General features: G+C 41.1%; 1 protein-coding gene across 7 annotated transcripts in view; it reads left to right on the top strand.

Moving 5' to 3' along the window:
- LOC119478810 (disabled homolog 2-interacting protein-like) overlaps positions 1 to 24,011 on the top strand; it is a 212,994-nt gene that overhangs the window by 45,347 nt on the left and 143,636 nt on the right. Inside the window, exon 1 of one of the 7 annotated variants that reach the window (XM_037753799.1) lies at positions 3,257 to 3,622. The exons of 5 other annotated variants lie outside the window; for them this stretch is intronic. The gene's annotated coding sequence lies outside the window, so the exon portion shown is untranslated. Of the gene's footprint in view, positions 1 to 3,256; positions 3,623 to 22,513; positions 22,533 to 24,011 lie in introns of those variants that run through there. One more of the 7 variants, XM_037753797.1, reaches the window with a different exon arrangement.

Raw genomic sequence — 24,011 nt, 5'->3', positions numbered from 1 at the left:
TTGGATATAACGCACACAAATGGAGTGATGAAAATAAACAAGGGGTGAGGGTTTAGTTAGACAGAGAGGGAGATAAAAGGAGAGGCGTGTCAGAGTTGGACCTCACTGCTTCACTTTGTGTCGCTGTGTAACTCTATAGCCCACATACCAAAGTACTCGCTCATTATGTCACTTCAGCCTTTGGGTTTCGGTCTCCTCCATTTCTACTTTCACTCCCTCATTTTCATGCTTTTTCCTGTAATTGTTTGTTGAACGTGGAATTAACAAACTTTGACCTAAACAAGTATTGTAGTCTTACTGGCTTAACCTCAATCTGCTCTAAAACCAGCAAGCTAATGTAGCCAGTACAGTATGCAGTACTACTAAGTATTAAGTGTGAGTAATATAACTGTATATATGACGTAATGTAACAGCGGGTTAAATGGAGATAGATTAGATTGTCATGCAACTCTGGGTTATTTTGCTCACAGTATGTCCTTGCCTCTAAGCTGCATAAAAATGCCCATTGACAATTATCCTACATATTTCTATACTTAGCAGTTTTAACTGGCATGTACAGTAAAGTGGTTGCTTTTCAGCAAAACATCACTGGAAAAAAAGCCTCACTAATTGTCATAAACTGTTTTGGAAATTTGCAAGTGATCAAGCCAATCTTCCAAAAAAACAAAAGAAAAGGGCATGCCAAAATGTGCCAAATAACTGACATCACCCAGCTTTGGTGCACAACAAACAAAGACAAACTCTCAACATGGTGATGTTTAACTGTAGAGTTTTATAGTTGTACTGAATGGCTCAGAAGCAAGAAACATATGAAAGCAATAGATCAACATGTTTATCCCGTCCTTGACGAAGTCACAGACTGTTTCTGCACCAGAACAATTTGTATCATTTGACGTTTACTGGATCTGTGAGGAAACAGGGCTGTTTCCATTTTGCTTTTGGAAGCTAGGGCTCACTAAATGTGCAGTGGAGGAAACACGGGGCTGTCTGTCATCACTGTGTTCTAACCTGTTGCCTTTCTTAACCCTCTGTTGCATTCAATATAATTAGCTTAATTATAGATTTGAAAGAAGTTGAATAAAGGAAACATCTCGTCATCACAATATCTGTCAGATCAGTCTGTAGAAATCTGTTAACATTAAACACAAACTTGCTCATTAAAGGACTGAGTGATCTACTAAAGGCTAAATAAATGGAAATACACCAAGAGTGCCTAAGAGTAGTAGAAACAATATAACCACACACACACAACTGTTTTCCTTTTCCAGATGTCATCTTGGTTTGGTAAATGTTGCCTATAGAGCACATGTTAATGCCACACCTATTATCTGTGAACATTTTTGCATATTTCTACATTTTTAGTCACAGTAGCGACATGCCTAGGGATTGCAATGTTGATCCGTTGGTAGGTTGGTGCCTGGACTGAAATATCTCTATCTCTCTATCTCTATACATTTGGTACAAACATCCGTGGCTCCCAGATAATGAATCTGAATGATTCAGGGGATCTTCTTTTCCTCCATGAGATCGACATTTGTGGTTTTTAGTAGGGCTGTCAACGTTAATGTGTTAACGCAAAATCATTTTAACGCCCAAAACTTCTTTAATGCATTAACGCAATCAGTCTTTCGGAGGTTGTAGCGGGCGTGAGTGAAGATACTGGCATCATATGAGACTAGAAAACCTCAGGAATCCATCGGTACCAACCATGACCGTGACCCTTGACCTCATACATTTGCATATGCGATTAATTTGCGATTAATCACGATTAACTATGGACAGTCATAGTCATAGACAGTCAATATTCAGTTATGATTGAATATTTTAATCGATTGACAGCCCTATTTTTGAATGAAATGTCTAGATAAATAATGCATTGATTCCCATGAAATTAAACGCATGTCCATCTCAAGATGAATTGTAATAACGATGGTGATCCCATCAGGTCAAAACTTGAATTCCGTTACTTTGGTTAATGACCAAACAGAATGGTCAACATTATACCAGTTAAACATCAGCTTGTTAGCATTGGCACTGTCAGCATGTAGTACTTACATTGTTGCTAGCGTGGCTGTAGACTCTTGTTAAAATACCGGCATCTTCAATTATGTATTTCTACTATTTCACGCTACAGCAATACTAAAGAAATGGTGCTGATGAATAACAGCAGCCTGTATTTGAATAAATCTGTTTGGCAGTTCACATAAGGAAAGACCATTATATGATATGTTTCTTATTACACAGTCCCAATGCCTCAGTGTGTTGATGAAAAGTTGGATGTTGGGGTAGCCAGCAGTAAACTGGTGTGAATAGCAGGAGGAGGGGGAGATCTGCTGTCACCTCTGTGGACAAATGTCTGGCTGAGGACCGCAGCCGAAACACGAGAGTACTGTTGTTTGGCAGGAAGGAGGGAGGGACGTGGGAAGAGACGAGGAAACACCTCTACACAGCTTCTTCATATTGTAACATTCCCAATAGAACCTTATAATAGTACCTGTTGTAGTTTTGGTGTAGTTTTGTGTGGTGACTTGAGTCTTAAACACAGTTTGGAAACTTACTTGGATTTTGCAAATGAAGTTGTTCATATCTTAGAGAGAAGAAAATGAATTGGGTGAGACTTATTTGTTTTTTGCAGACATACATCAGCTACTTTATGTCATTTGCAGCCATACAGAGTATTTTTTTGTTTTAAATGCCTGATGGAGTTTTTGAACTTTGAATCGCCTTTCTGCCTGAATATGCTATATAGATACATTAACTTGGCTTGCCACTGTAATAAACATAGAAAAAGTGTTTTTTTTAAACATCTCATCATCATTGAAATGTTAGTTTGGCAGAGCAAAATGTATACAAAGACAAGTCATTTCCCAAGATAGAAACAGTAATGGTCATCCACACCACTGCTGCAGAATGTAGCCTAAGTGCACAGCAAACTGCAGCTAATGCTTTAAAGCTGGTAGTGTGGTAGTGAGGCCCGGCCTGGCCCGGCGGTTTTGGTCAACCGCAACAAGGCCTCCGATTGGTTGGATGTGAGGTTGGAATTCGGCTCTCTGAGGTCTAAAACTCCGCCTCCCTCTCCTCCTCCTCCTCCTCCTCCTCCTCCTCCTCCTGCCGGCCCCAGGCGCTGAAGCACGGCGGCATTCCCTGTGCACACATACACACACACACACACATGCACGGTCTGTCTCTCCCATTCGCTCTCCCATATGAAAGGGGCTGTAGCAGGGAGTTACAGACATTTGAAGACACCAGAGCAAGGAAGTGAGAGAAAGTAACAAAAGACAAAGAGCGTTCTCTCCTGCCCTCTGTTTGTGTGTGTGGGTGAGATTTCTTTTCTCTCTCTATGTGATCCTGAGAAGGGGGAGGACCTGAACCCTGCTAAGAGTCAATACCCCTGCAGGAGTCCACAGGATCACTCACACACACACTCACACATACTTGCTCAGTCTACTGCAGCTACTGCAGCCTGAATGAGTGCAAAGCAGAGGGAGAAACAGAGCAAGGAAGCAGGAGTGCGAGAGAGGGGAGGAGGAATCTCTGGAGTTACTACTTGTTGCTTTTCTGTGCGGATTGAGGATGATATTCCTTCTACTTTCCCTGCGGCGGTGGGACCTTGTCTGAGGTGAGCGCCAGCATAACACTCTCCTTTCGCTAGTGAATAATTCTGTGATCTGAGTTATGAATTTTGTGATCTTTTCTGTGGGATTGCTCTCTTGGTGGAGTGGCAGAGGGGGGTTGAAAGAGAGGAGGTGTGGAGGGAGGCTTTTCACGTGCCAGGGAAGCAACATTATCACACTGATCTGTCAGAGAAAGAAGCAACGTACTTTAGGGGTTGAAAGAATCTTTTTCTTGGAGAAATGAATGTGTGGTTGTTGAAGAAATGTCAGGCTCAGAGACACAAAGAGCTGCAACATGTGACTCCGAGCTCTGCTTCTACAAGTGGGACAGCAAGATGAGAAAAGAAATCTCAGTCCAGCTCAGACTCTTTTCTGATTAATGCCTCCCCTTCTTCTTCTGGTGTTTGTGTGTGCAGTTTGGACCATGCAACATAGATGTGACATTTATTCCTAACCTATTCTGTGTGTGTGTGTGTGTGTGCATGCGTGTGCTGGAGGAGTTGTCCCATTCCAACGCGCAAAGGCACAAGGTAGTGTTTAACTACTTTAGCAGTGTGTAGCCTTCATTTATCAGCTCCTGCATGATTACAGTGTTTTCTCTGACGCTACCACAGATAGCAGCTCACTTGAGTGTGCAACCTCATCATCATTCCTCCACCAACATGTGTTTACATGCTGCAGTCTATTGCCCGCACACACAAGTACTAAATGTCAACAAGTTAGCAGTCTAATGTTACTCTTTTGGAGTTGGACGTTATAATTATAGTGACATTAAACATCTGTGTTGATTTAATATTTTCTGACCTTGTTGTATAAAGTACTTCTCTGTTATAGGAAACGTGTGTGTGGGGAAACAGGTGAAAATATTCCAGATTCCAAGCAAAGAGTTTTTAGATGTTGAGTTTTTTTTCAGTAATAGTGCAGTGTGTCCGGGCGTGGGGCGGGCATTGTTGTCCTATTATTAGAGCAAGCCGGGCCAGCCAGCAGCTGTGGGGAAGGAAGTCGGCTCGGTGCAGCCGGAGAAGAGGGATTACTGGGAACACTGAGTGGGAATTATGGACCGGCTGGAATGGCATTCCTAAGGTGGTGGAGTCACTGGAGAGGAAGATGAGTGAGCCAGAGAACCAGACCAGGATCAGTGTGGATCACAAGAAAAGACACAGAGGTTGGAAGTCAACAGTGATCTGGACTAAAACACCCTGCTGGAACTGCAGATTACAGCTGCTGCACAGCTGGATAACATGGTTGTTGAGTTATTGACATAGATTTGTTAAAGGTGCACTATGTGATACCCAGAGCATTAATATAGCAGCCAATAACTATTGTCTATGTAAAGATATAGAGGAGTAATGTCTACCTGAGCAGAGAACGAAGTCTCTCTCCCTCTGTGTGTGTTGTAATCAGAGCTTCTCCCTGCTTTGTTGACATAGCGAGGTTACACTGATGTTATGCTAGTAACGCCGCCCGACCGACGGTGTTGTTGCGGAAGCGTATCACCCACCTCTGTTCCCTGTCAGCACTGTTGCTGTTGTTTGCACTGTTAGCGCCGTTAGCTGCTAGCCGCCGGCTCAGCCGTCGCCATGTTGAGAGCCGTGTAGAAGGAATTTGGCACCTTTTAAAGGCTGCAAGTCATCTTTTTTCCATTAAATTAATCTGTTGGTTGTATGTTTTTTCAATCGTTTTTTCAATTAATTGATAAATGTGACAAATTCCAGTCACAATTTCTCAGAACCTCAGGTGAAGTCTTCAAGTTGCTTGTTTTGTTCAACGAACAGTCCAAAACTCAAATATGTTCAGTTTACATCGATATGAAACAGAGAAGCAGCAAATCATCACATCTGAGAAGTGGAAGCCAGTGAATGTCTATGTTGATATAAGACGTGCTTTAGTCATTTTCCATTTAGTTGATTATTTTTCTGTCGATTAACTAATCGGCTAATTGTTTTGGCTTTAGATTCTTATCAATGAACACCTCACCATCTCTAGAATGACTATATTGTATTACAGTCTACGGAGTCAGTGTAATGGATGGATTTTAGTTTGAATAAAGGGTGATAAATAAAATGCAACCTCATATATAATCTGTCATTGAGTGTGCTCACTCACTCTTTGTCACATCTTTATCTCCGGTGGCCCAGGCAGCGGAAGCTGACCAAGTGAAAGTGGAAGGAGTTGCTTGCAGATAGTGATTACTTGGTGATTGACTGCTGTGATAAACTGCTGCCACACTCGGCTAAAGAGATAATAGCATCCCGGTATTACTCCCATATCTCTGCTATCTCTGCCTCTCTCCCCTCGTAAATCTCTGCTGTGTATTCCAGTGGGATACGCTGGCTCATTGCTGTTAGATAAATACGGCAACAAGGGCTTTGTCACCTGGAACTTTTGACTTTTCTGAATTTCTTTTATGTTTTAAAGTTGTCAGCCACTTCCTCCTGACCTGTAGTGCTGAATGCAGGCTGTGATGTGTTGAATGAAGCGTGGTGGAAAAACAGCCGACTGAGCTGTTGTGAAACTGTCTCATCAATCAGGAAAAGATTCCAGATTAACATCTCTGGTCTTGAGCGTACTTGTTTAGATATGTTTTAATTATTGTGAAATCAAAGATCAATCTCCAGCTCTCTGATGAGGAAAGTGATTATAGAGACTGTCAAGTTTACCTTAAAACTAGATATACAATGTGTGTACTAGGGCTGTTAAAATGAACGCCATAATAACACGTTAACGCAAATTTGTTTTAACGGCACTAATTTCTTTAACACATTAACACAACTCAGTTTTAAAGCTAGAGTGAAGATACTGGTACTACCCACGACTCTCCCCTTTACAGACATGCCCACTTAATGATAATCACATGCAGTTTGGGGCAAGTCATAGTCAAGTCAGCACACTGACACACTGACAGCTGTTGTTGCCTGTTGGGCTGCAGTTTTCCATTTTATGATTTGAGCATATTGTTTTATGCTAAATTCAGTACCTGTGAGGGTTTCTGGACAATATTTGTCATTGTTTTGTGTTGTTAATTGATTTCCAGTAATAAATATCAACATACATTTGCATAAAGCAGCATATTTGCCCACTCCCATGTTGATAAGAGGATTAAATACTTATTATTATTTGTGATTAATTTGCGATTAACTATGGACAATCATGCGATTAATTGCGATTAAATATTTTAAGCAGCCAATCTAGATATACAATGCGTGTAAATTGTGTACACATTACAAAAGTGGTCAAGAGAAAAGTATATGGGACTTTTCTGATTTTCAAACTAATCCACTTAGTAGTCATATTTGATTCTGTAACATACTGTTTATGTGTCTCTCTGTATTTCTGTCATCTATATTTTAATATCAAAGTCTTTTAGTTCTCATACTGTCCATAGTGTCTCCTCCTCACAAACACCTTACTGTGGCTTACAGGCTTTTAGTAGCACAGGACCTGCCCTCATTTCCCCCATTCTCTTCCCCTCCCACCCCAGCTCTCTGAAGAGCAGCTATGTAATTAGTCAGAGCCATAAATCACAAACAACAGAGGGGATTTTGATATATGTTTGACAGCAATAAACGGGGGGTGGTTTCACTGTGTATGTGGATCTTGGGTAGAGGGTGTTTGTTGGCATACCGTACAACTATGTACATGTGTTTGGCAGAGTCTACCTTCTGCACATCCACAGACGTGCACGCTCCCTCTCATGTGTGAGATAAATGATCTGTTTCTTTTAGATTGCATGTTTGGGCATGCGGCTGCAGCTTTAGCCTTTGTGTGTGCACTGGCACTTATTCCTTATTAATATCAATCAATTAACCATTTCATTGTTTTCAGACCACTAATGAGGACTGTGGGAAATTATTCTTTTGTGTCTTTGTTATAGCAATTAAGTGCTTAACAACTTGAATTTAGGGCCACGAAAAGCTAGGCTTTTAGTCGTTTGTTTTGCTTCCCCAAAACACTCATTAAGCAACACATTCCTCCCACTGCTCACTACTGAGCGGACATACACTCACACATAGAGATGCACAATACATACAAATCTTCCTGGGAGAAATTCAATGACTACATACAATATGTAAATTCTCTATGGCATTTAATTACACGTTTGAATAAATACGTTTTTTTTAATTTTTGCAAAGAAGTGGAGGCTGTGATCATTTTCATCTGTCACTCCATCCGTTTGTTTGTCTGTGATGAAAATATCTCAAAGTGCCCTGATTGGTGTGAAATCTACTGTGCACATTTGCGCTCCCAAGAGGAAGAAACCTATTCATTTTGGGCCTTGGCCTTAGTGCCATTGCGCCAAACTTTCAGCTTCCACAGATGACCTGTTTGTTGTAAACACACTAGAGATGTTTCTATTTTCCTTCTCGATACCTATTCCGATACCTGAACTTGCGGTATCGACCGATCCTCGATAAAAAAAGATGTTGTTATTATTATTATCATTATTGTATGGCCTTGCTCAGGTCAAAACATGAACGAATACATACAGAGAATGAACGCAGTAGAACTTTATTTTATTATTCAGTTTGTCGTTCACAAAGAACATAAATAAATGAAGCTAGGAATAAATAATAATTCCCTACTCTCTAAGCTGTCTCCTCGGTGTTCACACACACTACTAGGGTACTGCCACCCCTTGAAACGGAAGCCTTACATACTGAGCAGATCGCTGTTTTACTTGTTGGATTATTCACTGTGAAATATTGCCGGATGGCTGACATTTTCCTCGCTCTGACTACCGTTACTTTTACACTCTCCATTAGCACCGCACTATTGTTGTTTTCTATCGTCACGTGACAAACTACCTGCAATCAGTTCTGCTCTCAAACAGTAGTTGCCGGTGGCAGCCATGATACATCCAGGGTGCGACAGCACAGTGAAGGCTACTGTTTTGAAGAATTGATTTCCGGTTAAAACATTTTTATTTTTTTTCTGGGTTAATAAATGATGGTATCGAATCGGTGCATTGACTGGCTTTCTGGCCGATACCCAATACCAAACTTTGGGCAGTATTGGACGCATTTCCGATACTGGTATCAACTAGAGATGCTCATTTTGAAAAATGTTCTTAACCGATAACTGACCCTCGTTAACCGATTATTAACCCTTTTACCGACAAGATTTGTGCCTTACATGCAGCGGTGTACCAGCTGCAGGAGCTTAACAGATATTGGTTGACGGGAGTCTCAAGTTCACCGTCTGGGAGCGTTAACTTAGCAGCTACGATGCTGCGTGTAGTGTCGCGGACATGCAGCCACTTTCCCAGTAAAAGTCTCCACCGCACATTTAGTTTAGTTTAGCAGGTTGTCATCTGTGTGTCTGCCCGGCGTAACGATACTTTGTCTGCCCGGCGTAACTTTAACGAGTTGCCGACAAACAGTGTGTGTATTTGTGCTATGTTAGCAGCTCTAGCGTTGCCGGAGGCTTCGTGCTCGCCGCCGCACACGTACAGTCTTTCAGCGCAACGTAACCTTGACGAGTTTCCAACAGACCGTGTGTGTGTGTGTGTTGGTGGTGAGTGTGAGGTTGTTGGTGGCGTTCTAGCTGTGATCGTAGGTGTAGCAGTGTGTGGACAGTTTATTTGTCGGTGAATAAATGCTACTAAACTACAACTCCTCCGCTCCGCTCAAGCGAGCCAGAGACCGGAGCCGACTTCCTGTATCCTGCCACTCCGGCTCCGCCTCTTAAGGTGGACTGTTAAGGTGGACCAGCTTTTCTCCTTAAAGTGACGAGCCGCTCCTCTGAGCCGCTCAGCTTTTTAATTAATCATTAATATTTCTTTTAACTTTTTTAACCGATAGCGTTAATCGGTTAAAATGCTAAATGTCAGTTAACGGTTGAACTGTTAATTATTAACATCCCTAGTATCAACCTTTCAACTTTAAAATACACATTATTACAGCGCACATTAGAGCTCTCTACATGCTGCGTGAGTGTGCATTTGCCTGTACTGTAGGTGTGTACGTGAGTGGAGGAAGTAGCTTTAAGGCGTAGGCTGTTGAGCACTTCCCATAATAAGATCATCATATGTTGATATATTGACTCTCATTATTAATCCAGCTGCGGTCCATATGTAGTTATAATAATTGAATTCTGTGGCCCCTCTCAGCAGATGTAGCTCTCAACAGCAGCTTTAATCCTGACTGAGCTCTCTGACATCCACACCCTCCACCGACGCTGCCAGTTAAACGGATGTATGGGCTCACTGTGTGTCTGCTTGTATTCATGTAGGCTTACAATCTGAATAGGCACACAGTGCAGTGTCAGCATGTATGCTGTATGCCACCATGCTGCATGTAGATGTAGTTTCATGTTCTCAATGCATTAAAGACTCACTAAGGCAGGTCAGTAAAATCAGGTCTACTGTTTGAGACTTTTTGGAGTTTGTCGTTGGCATTCAGTGATCAGGTTACGCATCAAAGAGTGTTTCATCTAAATTAGATTTATTTGGATGCAACACTTCAAGCTGTGAAACAGAATATGCTCTCATATCCCAGTACAATTACTGTGGCAGCTTTCATTAATGTCCCAGGAGTTGTTCCATTATTCACTGTCTATTCACCAGCTTTCTCTGGATGACATCATCACCACTGTCTGTCTCTCTGTTGGTTAGCTTAACCCTTTGAACTCTGTAATGGAGACGGTCCGCCAGTGCCTACATTTTTTTCTTATTGTGATGTAATTTCCTGGAATATCTTCAAAAGCTTCATATCCCTAAAATCTGCACAACCTAAGCTTAAAGGTTATATAAGTCAATAAACCATAATAATTGACAAAAGTTTCAAAATTGTGTAATTGAAAAAAAGAAAATCAGACATTTTTTCATAAACCGTTCCATTGCTCTCCTCGATAGCTTTGAGGAGAACATATTACAGCTGTTTATTTTCACATCTAACTTGGCGAATGACTAGTCAAGCCATTGTGTGCATCAGTTGAACCAATAATTTGGTCTGTAAACTGTCTGGATCTTTACAGTTTTGTTAATTTCACAATTTTCCTTTTGTTTTCAATTCCAAATAAGTAAGACATGGGTTGTCAACCTGTCTCACAGTGGGACTGCTCGTGTTTCTTGCTTTGTCTGACTTCTTTTTAGAGATGTTGTTTAGTCCCTGAAACTCAGTAGTTCATTTGATGAGGATTGTTATTACAGAATGAAATGATGGCCAACATCTTGAAAATAAGACCCAAGTAGTAAGAAACTTGTTACTTTCAATATTCTCTAAGAAAATGTGCCGCAGCGATGCAAATGAGGAATGTTTACAGTCGGGCTTCTCGCTCTTTCATATTTTTCTCCTCTCTCTTTTCAAATGTGCTTTGACATTGATGCATAAACAGGCTTTCATCACAGAGATCCAGGCAGACTGGTAACCAATAAAATCTGTGGAGACAAAAGCCCATCACTGAACCAGGCCCCTGGCTGTCAAAACAAAATGAAAGTGGACTGCAGAAAAGAGCACACACTCTGTGTGCATGTATCCGTCCGTATACTGCGCACCCTGAGAATATGCAGGTTGGTTGAAGCAGCAACTCGAGGTGTTGACCCCTGAAAAACCCAGCGTGGACAATATCATTTACACGCTCCTCTAAGTTTTTGACTACAATGCTTTTGTTCTGTTGCTGCCGAAGTTTACCTTTGACTGGTCTATAATTCATGAGGCACCACAGAGGAAAAGCTCCTTGAACTTGAGATCAAAGTCTTGCCAACTTGTATCATGTCACTCAGCTTTCAGCGATGCCACGAAACATCAAATTTATAAATAATCTTGGGAGGCTGGTGGGGGGGCAGCGAGGGTTCATCTGAAAGCATCTGAGGCCTGCAGTGTTTTCACAGAGCAGTGAAGCTATGAATTATTAAATGAAACAAAAAGTGTTGCACTCCAATGTATAGTTACATACAGAGTTGAGAGAAATCTCCTTCCTGACCTTTCTTCACATGCAGTTTTCTCATAGGCATTGTATCACAAGGCTTTCATGGTTTCCATGGTAACCAGCAGAGGGGATCAGTAGGGCTGCATCAAAAATCACATACTACTCACTCCAAAAACGGAATATGTGTACTATAGTTCAACATACTTTTGTGTGAGTAAACAGAAGTATGTATCTTTTTGGAATTTGTCTAAGATATATTATGCCTAGCAAAGTGAATCTTATACTTAAGGCCTTTGCACACCAAGTCTGTATTTTTTGTACAAAATTGTCACATGTTAAAAAAATATACAACCTCACGTTATGTCAATCACGTTTACACACCGGCTCCGAAACTTTGGTCCGTCAATAAAGTTTGTATTGGAACAGGTTTGATTTTCTGCGTATTTTCGCTTCCGTCAAAAGCCAAAAGAGTTGTTGTTTGACCACTAAGAGCCACCGTCCATGCAAACGTCATCATCCAAAATAGCACGATAAACATTCACTTCGTCTCCCAGCACAAAGCACTTTACGATAACAAAATCAAAGAATACAGAGATGCGGAATTTAAAGATTAGACGGTAGTGATTGGAGCTAAACGTCATTCATTAGCCCCGTTAGGGACTGGCGCTATCCATTGCACCCTTGTAGTTAATTCAGTTTTGTTTTGTATTGCAAATTTACACAATGAGTAGAATAATAAAACGGATTGGACTCGGCGTGCCAGGTTTCTGTGATCACGTTTTTTTTATCGATTCAAGGAATAAAAAGACGCATACGAAAAATCCAAAGTGTGTAATGACCTTTACAGTTAAATCGAAGCGTTATTGATGTTACAGAGCTGTCGGTCAACATATGAACATTGTTGTCACTACCTCATTGCATTGCGGGATATTTATGTGTGGAGCGTTGCATACTGTATATTTCACCGGAAATGGTATGCAATTTGTGTACTGTTGGTTTCATACTAAGGTTTCGGACATACTAAAATATCTCACATACGGTTTATGCTACTAGATAGCATGGTAGTGTGGCATTTCAGATGCAACCCAGATGTTCCATAGGATCATTATTCAAATCAACATAAAGACGCATGCTGCTTCCCGAGAGAAACTAATATGCAGACTGAACACATAACGGACATTTTAATTTGCGTATTACTTATGTCCTAATAGCAACAGCATTGTTTAAGATACATTCAGGACACTTTTTGAACACACCTTTCATGATGGATTATTGTACTTCCAAAGTTCCCTTTTATCAGTTCTCTCTCTCAGTTTATCTTGCAGTGTCCTCTCAATTTATCACACATACACACACACACACACACACACACACACACACACGCCGTGGGAGTGAGAGAAATCATGTCGATGATGTAACAAGGTAGCCTAACGTGCTGAGACAAAACAGAAAACAGGAAAGAGGGGGAAATGAACTCCACTCCCAAATGTTCCCCTTTCCCTCCCAACGTACCTCACTTCCTGTCACATAACTCTCCACTTCAACCCTGCGCAAACACACACACACACACATACACACACTCAACCTTAAATTTGTGCGTCAGTGTGTAGGCAAGGATTCAGATATAAAATATAGTTTAAAAAGAGATTAGCTGATGTTATAATAACCTAGGCGATAATTCAACATGATAATTTATCATCTTTCAATGGAATCGTATTGTGATGAAATCATACATCGAGATATCGTGATACACAACTACGTCATCTAAATTGATAATAAGCACATACTAACTCAGATTTGTCAGAAAATCTGATCATTTTGCACTAAAGTTCTTAATTTACATGAGAAAATACTTTTCATTTGTCAAATATTCAATTGACACAGGAGTATACAAAACCATGTGGTTATTATACCCCCCCCCGACAACGTAGTCGGAGATATATAGCAGTCCGCGTGTCCTTCAGTCCGTCCTTCCGTCCGTCCGTCCGTTCACATGTCACACTTTAGTTTCCGGAGCAGAACTCGAAAACTATTTAACTTAGGAATTTGAAATGTGGTCTGATGGTGGACAGTGTGATTTAGTTGTACCTTTTGGTGGTTAGAAGTCCAGGGTGCCCAAGATTTTTGCAATTTTTGCCAAAAAACTAAATTTTTTCCACTTCAATTTGGTTTCCAGAGAAGAACTCGTTCCATTAGTTCCTAAAGGGCAAAACCTTAGGCCCTACTTTAGTAGTGGTCAAGCAGTGAGCGGGGGGGTATGTGAGCCATGCTCACTTTTGCCTTGTTTCATATAGACTATTTATTTATTGAATTATCAGAAAACTTCCTATATCATGATATACAGTATATGGTTATTATGATATGAAATGACCTATACCGGGATAGAAGATTCAGCCCTATAATAGGCTGCTCTAAAGTGCAACATTGAGCTACAGTTGAGTTGCTGGTGGAGACTGCACTGTCCCAGATAGTTGTTCTCCTCCTGTGTCCTGCCCTCGATCTCTCTGAATAGCTACACACATGTATTAACACTGCATGTATGCACACACACACACACACACACAAGTTTTGTCATTGAGGCTGTACCACTTTGAGAAAAAGATACAGTCCCTGTGTGAAGTGTATGAAGGTGTTAAAATACAGAAATCTGCCCGTTTCCTCCCTCCGGCCTCACATCGACAACTTCCATTTCATCTGAGGAAGGACACAGACATGCACACCAACACACCCACAATGTGTCTATGCCTGCGTGTTGGAGGGAGGGAGACTGTGAGATTGCTGTTTATGGCTTGGATGTGGATTCCCACGCTAGATAAAGTGTTCAGTGATCAGAGGGATGACTTCAGGTCACGTTGAAAAGCAAATAGAATTCACTCTAAGTGCCTGTGTTGTTTGTCTTCGCTTCATGTTTGAGTTTGTCTGTGTGTAGACTTGTTAGCAGATTGCCATTGGCTGACTTACCATGGTGTGCCATGCTGAAAGCAAATGAAATCAGAAGGCGTATTGCCATAATAGGACATTAAAAAGGTGTAGCTCACCTCGATCAGCTGTTTAAGCTTTTAGATTTTTCCAAAAAGCTTCTCTTTGTCTTTTCAGTTCACTTGTTCTACTTAGAAGCTTGCTGTCACTACCGCTGTATCTGACCGATATAAAGGAGCCATGCTGTTTTTTGAACTGGTCTTTCACACTGAGAGTCCAACTTTTATGGTGCAAGGAACTAATTAAGTCTTGGTAGCCAAGAGTGATAAATAAGTCAACACTTCCTGATTCTACTTCAAAGTAAATTCAGGGAATATAATCTGTTGTTTTGGCAAGTCTTTATTGGTATATGAATCTAGTGGATACACTGATTTAGATCTCTTTACATACTACGTCAGCTGGAATGGAAGTATTGTAAAATACAAGTGAAAGTAAATGTTGTTGGAAGGCTTTTATTGTGAAGGAGCTGCAAGAAGTGTTGGGATGTATATAAGATTAGTTTGACAATCAAAGGAAGGAATTCACCTTAACAAGCAAATTGGAGTGAGTTTAACATCTGCTTAAACAGTAACAGGACTATAGGGCTGCAGTCAAATTGTCTTTTTTTTACTGAAACGGTTCTTAGTATCAGCCATGGTTAGAGCTGTTCAAATTCTCTAAATGTTAAGGAATAGTGCTTCAGTGCTTCCTTTCTTATCTCCTTTACACTGGACCATCCTTTAGTAAAGGAAAGGAGATAATAACATCCCACAATTCCTTGCGGCGGCAACATTTAGAGCAACCCGGCAGACCCACGTCAATAACATCTATCGTTGCATATTTACGTAGCCTTGTGTAAGTTCAGTCATGTTTTTTTAGCACTGCAGGCGTCTTTTCCTAAATCCTTATGATTCCTCCTTTACATATTTCCTTGATCTCATTACATTTTCCATCGAGGTCAAGGAAAAGTCATTTTTTTGATGATTGGAACACAGTCTACAGCCGTGCAAACAGTGCTTCGAACTAAATGCTAACGTCAGCATACTAACATGCTTACACTGACAATGCTAACATGCTGATATTAGGCAGGTATAATGTTTACCATGTTCACTAGCTTAGTTTAGCGTGTTAGCATGCTAAAAAATAGGAGCAGTAACAACATTTTGGGGACAAAATTAGAAGCTATCAACAAAGATCACCGTCTAACTAAAAACTGACCGCAATACACTGTTTAATTAGTATCTTCTCTTATTCTGTCATCTATCTGATGCTGTCAGTCTCATGTTGGTGCTGCAGGTCCGCCCAGGAACTCCCTGCTGTGAACTTGTATTGAACACAGATCAAAAGGATAAATTACTGTATGTAAGGCTCTGGGGTACAATCTGGGGTTAAACTGGGCCGGAGCCCACCGGAGCTGAGCTCCACCTCCTGACATCTAAATCGCACCCTGTCAGAGCTCCACTCCGTCTCCTCCAGTATCACAGCGATGCAAACACGGCTCCAAACATCTGCTTTCAGACTGTCTCCCACTGACCAATCAACTGTAGAATGACTGCAGAATGTCTTTGGCTTGCTGTGGCCATAACACGCTTTAAATCTTATTATTTAAATCTTCTCATGGGGCATTGTGATCTTATGGTGGACTTATTAACCTGAATGCATTGCTGCAGAGCAAACAGGAAAGCTATTAGAAAGCTCCAAATATTGTTTCCACTGTAGAATCACAATATATAGTATAAGCCTTCTAATGAAAACACCAAATACTGTACTGTAGTTGCCTCAATGCAAAGATGTATCTATTTTTATGTATGACAGACATTTCAAAAGTTGATGTGAATCATAAATTCAATGCAAAAAAAAAATGACATGTAGAAAATTCAACAGCAGCATCTCTTTCCAGAAACGGTGCTGTCGACAGTGTGTTCTATAGTAACCGTCCCGTCCATACCCAACCCCCCCAAACCTCACTGGACAGCCCTCCCCTCACAAATCCCAATGTAATTTGTTGAGTCATCATCATTGCACGGCCCAACATGAGTGTATGTTTGCCTTTGTTTCAAGAGGACCACCTCTATAAGGTCCAGGCTCTTTGTGTTTGTGCGTTCATGCATAGACATTTTTGCAGCACATTGACTACAATTAGAGAGATGGAAGCGAGTGCTTGTGTGACAGACTGTGTACAGTACATGCAGGTGCTGATTAAAAGTCAGCACATATCAAAGATCAGTGGTTGATGGATAAAGTTTCAGCCGGCCTCAGTGTCGCCTGTATCGCTGCCAAATCCCCAGTCACCCCTCCTTAGCCTCACTCTGTGGGCCACTTCAATTTTACATGGCCATTTAACAAGTTATGCCTATTGTTCATATGACAAAGGGGTCTCTGTGGCTGAATTCGGTCACAGCCCCCTTACGTGGGCTGTGACCGAATTCCATAAATTCCAACATAAAGAACATGAAGTATTACAGAACAAACCAAGACAAAAACAAGATCAGATATTATGAGTAGGGCCATCCTCGACAAATGAAATTCTTAGTTGACTAACACGATACGATTGTGTCGACTAATAGATTAACAAAGAGTGTTTATCAGAGAAGTGCTCATAAAGTTTCTTGGAAATAAGTCATTCAGCATAAAAAACAACTAATCTACTAAAGAAATCTTAGTTGACTAATACCAAAACATCTGATTAATCGACTAATCACCTAAGAGGAGGCAGCCCTAATTATGACATATTAGATATGTATATTTAAGTAACCCACTCCATTTAATGCCACGACAACAAATCGGCACAAACGAGCTTTGTTTTGTCCCACTTTTGCTTTGTTAGAGGTAGAGTTCCGTGCCGTGTTAATGGGAACCTGAGTGAGCGAACAAAAGAAAGTGAGCAATTAAAGGAAAGAACGACAAATGGTGATTCTTCTTTACACGTACAAAGAGAGGGGGATGGTATAAAGAGCAGCAATAAAAAGCTTAGGAATGAACTAAAGAGGAGGATAATTGAAGCACTACAGTCCCACTTCTGTAATGACAGGTTTCGTTACCTATAAACCCGGCTTCCTGGCTCTCTCTGTCCTCTCATTTGTTTTTCTGCATCTTTATAGCCTGTCCTGTCAGAGCAAAGACTAGTACTTACAAAAAATCATTTGGATTAGTTATGGGCGGATTATTTCAGCACCTTGTATAAACTCTAATAATTGACTTGCTTTCAGCCTATTGCAATGAAGCAGGGTCAGTTGTCAAAAATGCAACCAATATGACTACTGATTGAGGGATGTCACAAGAACCGATAAGTCCATACTGCAGGTAACGTCAGGGCTTGAGACTAATGCCGTCCCGTCGTCCCGGGGACGATGGAAAATGTGTTTGGAATCGACGTGTGCAGGGGACGTACCCTTTATTTTTTCCCTGAAAATGCTACATTGCGAACAACAAATGTATGTTGGCATGACGAGAGCTGGTTGATGTTAGCTGTTAGCTCCGTGTTCCGGCTGCTAACATTAACTGCTCGTCCTATTCATGATGTGTTTATAAGTAATCTTGTAAAATGTTTTTTTTTTTTTTAGAAACCTGAATAAATCCAGTTGTTTGAAGGAGATGTTTGGTTAAAATGGCAATATAAATTAGATAATAAAGAGGGAATTATGACCTGTTCAACTTCCTAACAAAAACCAGTATGCAAACGGTAATAAAGGAGTATATGTTGAAGTACATGGAATTTATTTTTAACTTTTGTTTTTAACAGAATTGGTATTGTGAATACTGGAATTTCACTGGTATTGACTATGAAATTCCTGGTATGGTGACATCCCTAGACAAAAATAGGAAACTAAGAAATATGGAGCTCACAGTACATTCAAAAGACAATTGAAGTAACGGTACTGTTCAAGAGAATAGACGTGAGTTTTGTTTGTTTTGTAGCCTCAGTCATGTAGCAACAAACTGTTCTCCATATTGCAAAGTTCCTCAAAAGCCTCGTGACACAGTGCAACACTCATTTCTGCTTCTGTTCTTCCATCCCTCTCCCAGAGCGTGTTGCTTGACCTGGGATTTAAAGGGGAGTTGCCAAGTAGATTGAATAAGAACAGGATTACTTAAAGGAGATGGACACCTGTGGAGAGCTTACACCGTATAAACATGTGCATATAGATCTCAGTGGGATCGATGAAGCCTCCATTTATCTGTCTCTGGTAGAGATGATAATGCAGATGTGTGCCTAACCAGCCAATAATCCTTTCTGTGTGTGTGTGTGTGTGTGTGTGTGTGTGTGTGTTGTTCTGCCAGTGTGTTTGCAAGCCGGGTGCTTATTTGTTTGATCTACAGAGGATTGATTTCACCGTGTAAGCATTCGCTTAAATGTCAACAACAGAATGTGGACTATTCACACTGTAATCCTGACATTGTCTCTTTGATGAGCGTTGCACATGGCCCCACGGTCACTCAGTGTGACAGAGACAGGGCTAAACGTATGAGGTAGAATTACTGCTAAAATCCCAAGTCAATAATTTGATCAACAGGTAATTAATATCCAACTGTTGTGATAATCAAGTGGTTAATCAGGCGAATAGACCAAACATTCTTTGGTCGGGGTGCAGCATCGCCCTGTCGGGGATTCTTCACAACAATGACCCGCTAGCTGTACACTATCCCGCTTATTACACGGCTACTTACTGAAAAAATCAATATTTTGACACAAAAACGGTCCGCCAGAGTCCGACATCAGAGCTGTGCCCATAGCAACGGTCTGTTATACATAGCAACGGTCTGTTATACATAGCAACGGTCTGTTATACAGAAATTACAGATCGCAGAACACTGTGATTGACCAATCAGAATCGAGTATTCAACACAGCTGTGTAATAAATAGAGAAACATTACCCTAGGCTTTGGGGAATTGTCATAGGCATTTTTCACAAGTTTCTTACACATAATGATTAATCAATTAATCAAGAAAATAACTGACAGGTTGATAAAGTATCAAAAATAATTAGCTGCAGCCCTAGTTAGGTTTTTAAATAGTTTCAGAGTTACAAGCCAAACGCTGCATGTGAAATTTATTTAGCAAATGAAGTGCAATTAATTTCAAGCACTTTGGCTCATAAAGAAGCCATTTCTTGCTTATTGCATTGACACAACTGAATTAAATGCTTTTACACACACTCTAACTACAAGCATTGGTCAACAATCTCAGGTTAGGTGTTGTCTGTATTGTTGGCTGCTATATAATATAAGCTGGTATTTGGTAAACATAAAAGGTGTCAGCAGACCTCAATCTCATAGGATCCCCCTCTGGTGTGAGCTGCACTAATGTGTTGGGGCTCTATGAGGGGCCTATAAGATCTGAAGCCCACCAGTGGAGGAGGGAGATAAGACCAGAGGTTCACAGCCACAGGAGAAACCACTGGCTAAGCTTAGGCCTGCACAGTCAGACTACCAATAAGCATGCTATGAAATAACACTATAGCACCTGATACTCAACTTAGAGGTGTGGAGCAGGTTGCTGGGATATGAAGTACAGTTTTTTCAATAATCCTAAATGCTCATACTACTTATTTTTCCTGTATGTTTTTTTGTATGCCTTTTGAACTTAAAGGAACAGTGTGCAGCATTTCGGGGGATCTATTGTCAGAAATGGAATATAATATTAATAAGTATATTTTATCTAATCACCTGAAAATAAGAATCATGTTTTTTTCTTCACGGAGCCGACCTTGTTCTTTGTTAAGGACTTTGTTCTCATCTTTTTTTGCTTTTCACATTACATTCATAGATTGCATATAAGTGGACGTGGTCGTTTTGAAGCCTTGAGGTCGACATTTTGTCTGTTACCATCTGAGATTTTGGCCGTTGCCATGTTGTTGTTGTTTTTTGCAACCAGAGGTGACACGAGAGGGTGGACTAAGTACAACTAAACACTGAATAAGACATTTTTAGGCGACCAAAATGTTATAATTAACTTTCATGAAGTGAAAACACACTGTGAAAGGGCTAAAGTTTTACGACGAAAACACAGACGACTCCCAGACCGGACAACGCCGTGGTAGCGACCTGTCAATCACAAGGTAGCCCCGCCCTAAAGCACCCCCTGCTTTATGGTCTATCTGACTCTAAATGGGACCATCATTTACTAAATGAACATCATGCTGTATTGAAGAAGACTTGAAACTAGAGATTGAGACCATAAACTCATGTTCACAATGTTTACTGAGGTAATAAATCAAGAGAGAAGTAGGCTCATTTTCTCATAGACTTCTATACAACCAGAGGAGTCGCCCCCTGCTGGCTGGTAGACAGAATGCAGGTTTAAGGCACTTCTGCACTGGCTTCACTTCTCAGACCTGGATGTTGTCCACATTATATGTGAAACTCTGAATATAATAATAAGCTTTATTTGTAGACAGAACGGGAGAGGGAGATAGATAAGCGTGAGCAGACAACGGTCATGTCTTTGCCAGCACCTGCACAAATGGATGACTGTTAGCCCTCTGCTGGCTCTATTAGCTCTGTTAGCTCTGTTAGCTCTGTTAGCCCTGCTAGCTCTGTTAGCCCTGTTAGCCCTGTTAGCCCTGCTAGCTCTATTAGCTCTGTTAGCTCTGTTAGCTCTGCTGGCTCTATTAGCTCTGTTAGCTCTGCTAGCTCTGTTAGCCCTGTTAGCCCTGCTAGCTCTATTAGCTCTGTTAGCTCTGTTAGCTCTGTTAGCTCTGCTAGCTCTGTTAGCCCCCTTATCCCTGTTAGCTCTGTTAGCTCTGCTAGCTCTGTTAGCTCAGTTAGCTTGGTTAGCTCTGCTAGCTCTGTTAGCTCTGTTAGCTTGGTTAGCTCTGCTAGCTCTGTTAGCTCTGTTAGCTTGGTTAGCTCTGCTAGCTCTGTTAGCTCTGTTAGCTTGGTTAGCTCTGTTAGCTCAGTTAGCTTGGTTAGCTCTGTTAGCTCTGTTAGCTCTGCTAGCTCTGTTAGCTCAGCTAGCTCTGTTAGCTCTGTTAGCTCTGTTAGCTCAGCTAGCTCTGTTAGCTCTGTTAGCTCTGTTAGCTCAGCTAGCTCTGTTAGCTCAGCTAGCTCTGTTAGCTCTGTTAGCTCAGCTAGCTCTGTTAGCTCTGTTAGCTCGGTTAGCTCTGTTAGCTCTGCTAGCTCTGTTAGCTCAGCTAGCTCTGTTAGCTCGGTTAGCTCGGTTAGCTCTGTTAGCTCTGTTAGCTCTGCTAGCTCTGTTAGCTCAGTTAGCTCGGTTAGCTCTGTTAGCTCGGTTAGCTCTGTTAGCTCAGTTAACTCTGTTAGCTCTGTTAGCTGTCTTATTCACTGTTTTGTTTTTGTTTTTCCAGCTGCTCATCTGTTGTTGAAACACAATCAACTTTCAGATGTGGTATTCAGAATTGTGGACATTTTATTACAAGCATTTCTCAGAGAATGCTTTTCTATCTGATCATAGGATGGAAATCCCCTCGTTGGATAGACTTGTGTCATAGCATGGACAGGATCAGGTGACAGTCATGCAGGGCAGGGTGCAGATGATTTACGTTCATTTCAAACATGCAGGTTTTAGTTTTCCCCATCTTAGAGTAACCACTAGTTCTCCACTAACCACTTGTTTTCCTATGATGATATACAGACACAATGTGCATACCAGGAGCTTGTGACTGAGCATGATGGTGCTTGAATGTGTATGACTGACTTTGTGGCACATTTGATATTAAATTTGCAAACAACATTGCCAGAGGTCTGTTTGTGCTCGTCTCAAGGGGTTGCTTCATTAGCAAGACCTCTCTCATCTCTTTCTCCCTCTCTCACTACATATTTGTGCTCGTTATTCCTTTAATCATTGCTAAAAAAAAAAAAAGAATTCACCCACCTCTCCTCCTCCTCCTCCTCCTCCTCCTCTTCCTCCATCTTGCATATCTGTTTGTCTCTGACCAACAGTGTCACACAGACTCCTCTGTTCTCTGTCTGTCCCTAGTCTTGTATAATGAGTTCTGCTTGGGATAGTACATTCTGCAATTTGGCCTTTACTCTGGGGCCAAGAGGGAGTGGGCAGCTTGAATAAGAGGAGGAAGGAAAGGCAGCATGGATAGATGGCACCAGTCTGTCACTATAGCAGCAGGAGTGGTGAGTTAGTATGGTTGAACCTTGGGATCAGAGAGAGAGATTTGTTTTATGCGGCCAACTTTAAAGGGAGGGTCCATCTACGTTCTGTTTCAAATGGAAACGCCCACTCAGCTGTTCCAAAAAGCAGTGACGCAGTTTACCAAAGTAAGCTAATCGAAGCTAATCAATAGGGGTGTAACGATACGATATGATTTCCATGGTTCCGATACGATTCAAGGACGATATTTGGCTCATCTAGAGCGATACGATACGATTCAATGATTTGAAATCGATACAGTAACTTATTTTTGCCAAAATTTCACTCAGTGTGACTGTGAAATAAATATACTGGACAGAGCAGGTCAGGATTCCTAAAAGTTTTTCTTGTAAAAATGAATTATGGATATAAACAGGGATCCACAAGGGATAAACAACGATTAATGGCAAATACATACAGCTTTTATTAGAAAATAATAAAAAGTGCAACTGCAGGACCTGCTGCTTCAGTTCTCAAGATACAAGGCAGTGAAATATTTAACACTACATATAATAAACCAACTTCTATTCAAGTTAAATGAACAGTGGTTTAACCTGCTGCTTCTGTCCTACATGCTATGCTACAGAGATAAAACAGCTGATAGTGATCAAACAGCTGATGGTGATCAAACAGCTGATGGTGATCAAACAGCTGATAGTGATCAAACAGCTGATGGTGATCAAACAGCTGATGGTGATCAAACAGCTGATGGTGATCAAACAGCTGATGGTGATCAAACAGCTGATAGTGATCAAACAGCTGATAGTGATCCAGTAATCCACCTACAGGGTTCATTTGGGGTCTTCTCGTACATGAAACATAGATATCATGACGGGGAAAGAAAAGTAATTTTTTCTGAATGAAAAAACGACAGCACACGGGGAAAGCTCCTGTAGGTGAAGCCGCCCTCGTCAAGTGGACTGATAGCGCCTGCTCACGTAATGCCCCCAAAATGAAAGTCCGTCGACCGGCTCCTCTGCAGCTCATGCATGTTTTTGCCCGTCTCCCTCCACGCCGTTACCGAGTGAGAGAGCGAGGAGTCCAGTGCTCCGTTTGTCTGCATTCACGCCATGGATGTGTATTCGCGCTGCAGAGGGCAGAGCTGGCAAACTGGCACATGTCTGGAGAATGAACCGGATTAACGTTTAACATTTCTTTACTAATAAAAGTGCTCAAAAACACTTTGATATAACGTTTATCATCCTTAAATACAAGTTGCAAATCCTTAGTATCCATACAATCAATATTTGCGTTTTAAATCGATTTTATATCGATATACGTCTCCTGCGAAGGACAACTTGCCGAGTACCTATCGATGTAGTTGGATCGTAGGAATATAAATCGATACATCGATGTAGTAGATGAATCGTTACACCCCTACTAATCAATAAGGTTATGAATAATGTGAACGTTAGCACTAGATGAGTGAAAGCCAGCTGTGCTAAGTTTGGAGACAACTGAAA

The sequence above is a fragment of the Sebastes umbrosus genome, chromosome 19, assembly GCF_015220745.1.
Source record: "Sebastes umbrosus isolate fSebUmb1 chromosome 19, fSebUmb1.pri, whole genome shotgun sequence".
NCBI lineage: Eukaryota > Metazoa > Chordata > Actinopteri > Perciformes > Sebastidae > Sebastes > Sebastes umbrosus.
The sequence above is the reverse complement of the archived record's forward strand: the minus strand, read 5'-3'. Positions and strand labels throughout refer to the sequence as shown.